This window comes from Thamnophis sirtalis, unplaced genomic scaffold (assembly GCF_051295495.1).
Source record: "Thamnophis sirtalis isolate CommonGarterSnake01/CBP01778 unplaced genomic scaffold, rThaSir2_p1.2 scaffold_2, whole genome shotgun sequence".
Lineage (NCBI taxonomy): Eukaryota > Metazoa > Chordata > Lepidosauria > Squamata > Natricidae > Thamnophis > Thamnophis sirtalis.
This window is the reverse complement of record NW_028261382.1, coordinates 78,280,405-78,287,291: the sequence shown is the minus strand read 5'-3', so window position 1 is coordinate 78,287,291 and position 6,887 is coordinate 78,280,405. Positions and strand designations below refer to the sequence as shown.

Below are 6,887 nucleotides of genomic sequence, written 5' to 3'. Positions count from 1 at the left end.
CAACTGCTTTAGTCAATATGAAAGGAAGACCGTGGCGACCCATGCAAACCTTGAATCTGTGGTTCCAGGGAGTCTAGATGAGTTAGATAAAGGCTGCTAAATTATCACTTCCCGGCTTTTGGAAAGAGCTAAGGATTGGGGAAAAGAAATGCCGAGTTAGCAAAAGCTAACTGGATAGAGAAAGTCCAATAATGGGATCATGATCTTCTAGCCATTTCTGGCCCATTTTAACCTTGGAGAACCCACAATTTAAAAACGAACAAACAAATAAACAGTCTTATTTATAGAATCGTGAAGAGAGAAATCAGTGCAAGACATCCCTGATGCCGAGCTGTTAATTACAATCAGGAGTAGGCTTCAAAAATTTTAGCAATGGGTTCTCTGCCCGGTTGTTGGGTGGGCGTGGCCATGGTGGGCGTGGCCTACTCAGCCTCCTGCACCACAACGGGGTGGGAAGGGACCGTTTTCACCTTCTCCGGGCTCCAGAGGCTCTCTGGAGGCCAGAAACGGGCCCATTTCCTGCTTTCCGGAGCACCCGGGAGTCACGGTTTTCATCATCACTGAACCTCAGCCCAGGCCTTACACTTACCCGGCATCAAAAATGGGCTGTGTGGAGACTCTTGGGAGGGGAGGGATGGGGTGGGCAGGGGAGGGATGGGGTGGGCAGGGCCAGCCAGGAGTGAGATTTCAGGGTTCACTAAACTGCAGAATCTTTGCTAGAGGATTGCCCGAACTGGGTGAACCCGGAGTAGCCCATCTCTGATTACAATCTCTAATTCCAAGATTCTTAAAGGTTCAGAAATCTGCAGGCATCTTCAACTGCAAATTTGCCCCCTTTTTTGGGTCAAAAATCCAGTTAAGACACACGTTTCTCTTCTGACCATTGCACAATTTGGCTGATGAAGTTGACCTTCAAGCTTTAATCAGGTTCCTAAATTTTTTTTAAAAAATGACACATTGTTCTGAAGACTGTTCAAATCAGAAATGAATTCTGTTATCAGGTAATAATGAATTATGGACTGATTGATATATGTATTTCCTGACCCATGAATTAGGAAATGAAATTCAAAGAGATGTTTCACACAACCCTTAATATTGTGCTTTTTCTTCTACAAGTGTTCTTTTCCATGTTCCTCCTCTCTAACCGTGATGTCTCGCTAAAAGTATACCTCAGCAATAGAGCTTCATTATATTTTTATCTTTGAAGAAAGATCCTGCTCATTGATAAGATTTGGGAGAAAGAAAGGCATATATGACTTTTGAAGGACACCTCTGGTGAGACCAAGGCAAAAATAAATACAATGACAAACAGAAATAAACTGGTCAGATGAAAAGAAATATGACCCTGCAATAATTTTGGGTTCTGGAATCTCCACTTAATTGGAGATTCCAATTTTTCATGAATTGGACAAAGGTTTGAGCCCTAAAATCATGCTACATATGGGTTCACCAGCTCATCCAGGCAAAAGTGTCTTGGCTATTGTTGATCATAGACCATCTCATCTCATCCTTTCTTTTCTTTTCTTTTTCTTTCTTTTTTTTTCCTCCTCCTCCTCCTCCTCCTCCTCCTCCTCCTCTTCTTCTCCTTCTTCTTTTTCTCCTCCTCCTCCTCCTCCTCCTCCTCCTCCTCCTCCTCCTCCTCCTCCTCCTCCTCCTCCTCCTCCTCCTCCTCCTCCTCCTTTCTCTGCAAATTGAGATTCACCACAGCTTCTGTCCTATTAACATGTCAATCTCTAAGGTAACTAAATGACTGTTCTCTTTCTTGAGTATAAAAAAATTCATACAGCTGTCTGTCTGGAAATGTTGACTATTGAGTCCAAAATTTCTGTTGCTAAGTAAGAAATTGGTTAAGTGAGTTTTGCCCCATTTTAAGACTTCTCTTGCCACCGTGGTTAAATGAATCATTGCAGTTTTTAAATTAGTATCAAATGTTCTTAAGTAACACCTGGTTTCCCCATTGACTTTACTAGTCAGAAGGTAGCAACTGGGGATCACAGAACCCCAGGACACTGCAACTGTTGCAAATATGACTCAGTTGTTAAACATCCGAATGTAAATCACGTCACCATGGGGATATTGCAACAGTCAGAAGTGTGAAAAATATTTGTAAGTCACTTTTTCCAGTGCCGTTGTAACTTAGAATATAGAATAACAGAGTTGGAAGGACCTTGGAGATCTTCTTGTCCAACCCCCCTGCCTAGGCAGGAAACTCTACATCACTTCAGACAAATGTCTATCCAACATCTTCTTAAAGACTTCCAGTGTTGGGGCATTCACAACTTCTGGAGGCAAGTTGTTCCACTGATTCATTGTTCTAACTGTCAGGAAATTTTTCCTCAGTTATAAGTTGCTTCTCTCCTCGATTAGTTTCCACCCATTGTGCCCTCAGGTGCCCTGGAGAATAGCTTGACTCCCTCTTCTTTGTGGCAACCCCTGAGATATTGGAACACGCTATCATATCTCCTCTAACTTCAAACAGTCACTAAGCAAACTGTTGTTAGTCGAGGTCTACCTCATATCTCTGTCAGAAAAAAAGATGGTTTATCGTGATTACTTTAATAGGATATTCCCAGGATTAAAGGGAAATTAAACTCCTGAACAGAATAAATTCTGCCACCGAGCTGAAACGACTCTCCTCAGAACGAACTTTCATAAGAGGTCCACAAAACCTCCCAACACAGATTTTCACATCTGCTTGCTTTCTTCTTAAATAGTTGCAAGCTTCCGACTTCTCGTGAACTCTGCCACAACTAAGAAGTCATTTTAAAGGGTGCTCGGAAGCTCTTTTTGGAAAGGCTTCCACGACATCTTCCCGTGACACGTGTGACACAGGTGGCCTGCGGAGCCCTCTTTGCGGGCACCCGAGCTGTCGCCCCAGCTCAGCTCTACAGCTCATGTGCGTGCACCTCCCACCAGCCAACATGTGCACGGGAGAGGGGGGCGGAGGCTGCATGCAGGAGATGCGAGCGCATAAGTGAAGAGTCATGCGCACATACGTGGGTGTCTTGGAGAGCGTGGCAGGGGGTTAGGGTTAACGGCCTGTTTTTGATCCCAAGAGGCTGCAGGGAGGCCTGCTAAGCCCAAAATGGGGCGTGGGGGAAGGTCGCATGCGCAGGGTGATGGGGTCACATGGGGGGCTCATGCAAACATGCGCTGGGTGTGCAGGGTGTACAAGGGGAGTCGAGTGTGCTTTCGGCGTGCAATGACAAAAAGCTTAGCCATCACTGACCTCCTTCAAACATGATCTGGACATGGGTTGTAAAATATGCTTTCCCCCTCCACCTACCTCCAGTCTTCAGATCTGATTTCTCCCCCATTTTCTTTTCAGATAGGAGGTTGGAATGTAACATCAGAAAGATCTGTGGGATTCCCAAGAGGGTTGAATCTCTGGGATTGGTTGTTAGTGGTAGAAAAAAGGGGCAGTTTTAGAATTTCCCGGGGTTTTGCATTGGTCTCTGTGTCTTGAAAAAGGAGCTGCTTATGATGAGATTGGCAACTTCCCCTCGGGCACTTCATTTCTATGAGAATCATTCATTGAACCCAGAAAACAAGGAATCCTGTTGGCAAGGATTTGGGTGCCTTATCCTTAGCTGACCTGCCATCTTACCTAGCATGCCTGAGCGGAGTTTTTTTGACTGCTCTTCTCTGATTCCATCCTGCAGCCAACATTCACCGCTTGGCAACCAAGGTGAAGTTTGCTCAAAGGCACTCTTCCTATGGCAGGGGTGTCAAACTCGATTTCATTGAGGGCCGCATCGCGGTTCTCCTTGACCTCGATGGACCGGGGTGTGCATGGCCAGCATGACGTCACTTGAGTCAGGGAGGCTGTGGTGGCCCGAGCATTCTGCCAGTGAAAACAGGCTCCTGAGCTCCGTTTTCAACTGCGATGGCCTCCTGCAATCCTCTGACAGTGAAAACAGAGCCTGGGAGGGCTGCATGCAGCCTAACGAGCTCCGTCTTCACTGGCAGAGGCACCGCGGGCCGGTCCTTTGCTATTTCCAGGGTAGCCTTGTGGGCCAAATCTAAGCATCCCGCGGGCCTGCTCCGGTTCCTGGGCCTTGAGTTTGACACCCTGCCCTATGGGCTTTTTCCCACTAGGCTGTAGCTGAAACAAATGGGTCACCTGTTAAATTATTCACCACCAAATGGTGTTTGGAAGATTATGACCCTCTTTTGCCCACTGGGCTATGTTTTTATGAATGGGTCTATCAGGATGTGGTGATGCAGCGATTAAGATGCTGAGTCTTACACCATTGAAGGTTTACAGCTTGGCAGTTCAAGAACTGAGTGCCACGAGATGGAGAGAGTTCCTGTCACTCGTATCAGCTCCTGCCAACCTTACATTTGAAAGCATGTAAATGCAAGTTGATGAACAAGTACCAAATATATAGGCATGTGGGAAGGCAACCGTGTTCCATGTTTTGTCATATGGTCTGTGCTGCTGCATGTTATGCTGGCCACCTGCCTGTGGAAATGTCTCCAAACAATGGTATGATGTCATGCTGTCCATATGACCATGGAAACATCTCCTCAGACAATTCCGGCTTAAGAAATGGAGATGAAGCTTCTTGGAGGAGAAGCAAAACGTTTTCAAAGAAATATCAAGAAAGTCCAGTTGCCTCTTGAAAAAGCACCTTTGGGACAACCATGACCTGGATGATGGAGAACCTCCACCGATATTTATATTATGTGAATATAACCATCTTCTTCTGCTTCCCTTCAGTGAAGAGAAGAATGAGATCCATATCGCAGGAATGCTGAAAATCGGCGGGAAGAAAGAAATTAACTAAATGCACATCCCTGAGATTTCCAAAACACCTTAACTTTAGGGTCCACTGGCCCCTCTCTGCGTCTTTGGGTCTCCAGGCGTGCTGGGCTGTAACTCCTAACTGCTTCACCAGCCTGGACCAGAATCGACAGGAGTTATAGTCCAATATTGTACCACAGCATTTCTTAATTTTATTTTCTCCTCAGGAAGCCTTCCCACTTTTAAAAATTATGAAGGACCCCAAAAGACCCTGCTCTTTGGGTGATATTGACATTGGAGGCTAAAACAAACAATGAATGGTTACAGGAACTGGGCCTGGCTAGTCTAGTGAAGAGAAAGACCAGGGGAGACATGATAGCAGTCTTCCAATATTTGAGGGGCTGCCACAGAGAGGAAGGGGTCAAGCTAGTCTCCAAAGCACCTGAAGGCCAGACAAGGAATAATGGATGGAAACCTATCAAGGAGAGATTCAACCTAGAAACAAGGAGGAACTTTCTGACAGTGAGAACAATCAACCAATGGAACAGAAGTTGCCTTCAAAAGTTGTGGGGGCTTCATCACTAGAAGCTTTCAAGAAGAGACTGGACTGCCATCTGTCAGAAATGGTGATGGGTCTCCTGCCTGGACAGTGGGTTGGACTACAAGGTCCCTTCCAACTCTGTTAATCTGTAAATCTATATTAAAATTAAAATTGCCACCAACCCTTCTCACAATTCTTCGATGGGATTTTAACATTGTGCTATTTTTTCCCACCAGCATAGGCTGGCAAACAGTTTTGATTTCACAGAAGGGTCTTGGGGGATTCCCCCCCCCTCCCCAGGAATCTTCAGACCACACTTTGAGACAAAAAAACTGATTTCAATAAAGGTGGATATTTGTAGCTCAGGGTTGAAATGGTCCTTGGTGCTCTTTGTGCTTGAGGATATTACCTAGTTTGGGTAATGAAACATCTGCCAGAAGCGCATCATTGTGCCTAAGTCCCTGTCCTACTATCCCCATTTATTCATACCCATTTCCCGTGTTCTTATTCGTGTTTATTCTTACTCCTGTTATCTTGTACATGAGTGACAAATTAAATGAATAAAAAATAAACCAAATAAAGGATCCCTCAAACACTGGTTTAGATGGATTCCAATTAAAAAGGACAGAGCTATGCCTTCTCCTGAGGAGAAAACTGCAAATATTGTCCATCCAAAGCAACAGAAAAAAAAGCAGATTTTTCTGTTTATAATCCAAGTCCCATGGAAAGTTGTTTGCGACCCCTCTCCCCTCCCCTTGGCTGACTGCCTTCTCTCCATGCTTCTGAGCAGGAAGGCTCTGGGTATCCACAAAAATAGTATCAGATTACAAAACGAAAAATAAATAAATAAATTGGGAATATCTCGCCCATTTCAGCCTCGGCGGCTGAGTGCGGAGGGGGTGGGCCCTGGGAGGGGTTTGGGAGGAGATGTCCTGTGAAATATGCTAAACCAGACTTCTCTTCCCAGACTCGGTCAAGGAGAAGCGCTGTCGGCCAGCGAATTGCTTTCCTCAAAGCTCCGAACCACGATAGGTAAGGCAGGAGCGATTGCGCTAAAAAAGACAGAACGATTCGGACAGAGAGAGAGAGAGAAAGAGACAGACACACACACAGAGAGAGACAGAGGTACAGAGAGAGAGAGAGAGGGAAGGAGAGAGAAAGAGAGAGACAGAGAGAGACAGAGAGACAGAGAGAGACAGACAGACACACACACACACACACAGGCACACACACACACACAGAGAGAGAGAGAGAGAGGGAAGGAGAAAGAAAGAGAGAGACAGAGAGAGACAGAGACAGAGACACACACACAGAGAGAAAGAGACAGAAAGACAGAGAGAGAGAGAGAGGGAGGGAGGGAGAGAGAGAGAGAGGGAGGGAGAGAGAGAGAGCTAGAGACAGAGACACACAGAGAGAGACAGAGACAGACAGACAGACACACACACACAGATCGAGAAACAGACACACACACACAAACACACACACAGAAAGAGAGAGAGACACACACAGAGAGAAAGAGAGGGAGGGAGGGAGGGAGGGAGGGAGGGAGGAGTGTGTGTGTGTAAAATTGGGTTGATGCTTACAATTGATGTCCTTCTT

General features: G+C 45.8%; 1 protein-coding gene across 2 annotated transcripts in view; it reads left to right on the top strand.

Moving 5' to 3' along the window:
• The first annotated feature begins 6,259 nt into the window (after positions 1–6,259).
• LOXL2 (lysyl oxidase like 2) overlaps positions 6,260–6,887 on the top strand; it is a 99,852-nt gene continuing 99,224 nt past the window's right edge. For both annotated transcript variants that reach the window (XR_015695558.1, XM_087706179.1), the window contains exon 1: positions 6,260–6,320. The gene's annotated coding sequence lies outside the window, so the exon portion shown is untranslated. The remainder of the gene's footprint in view (positions 6,321–6,887) is intronic.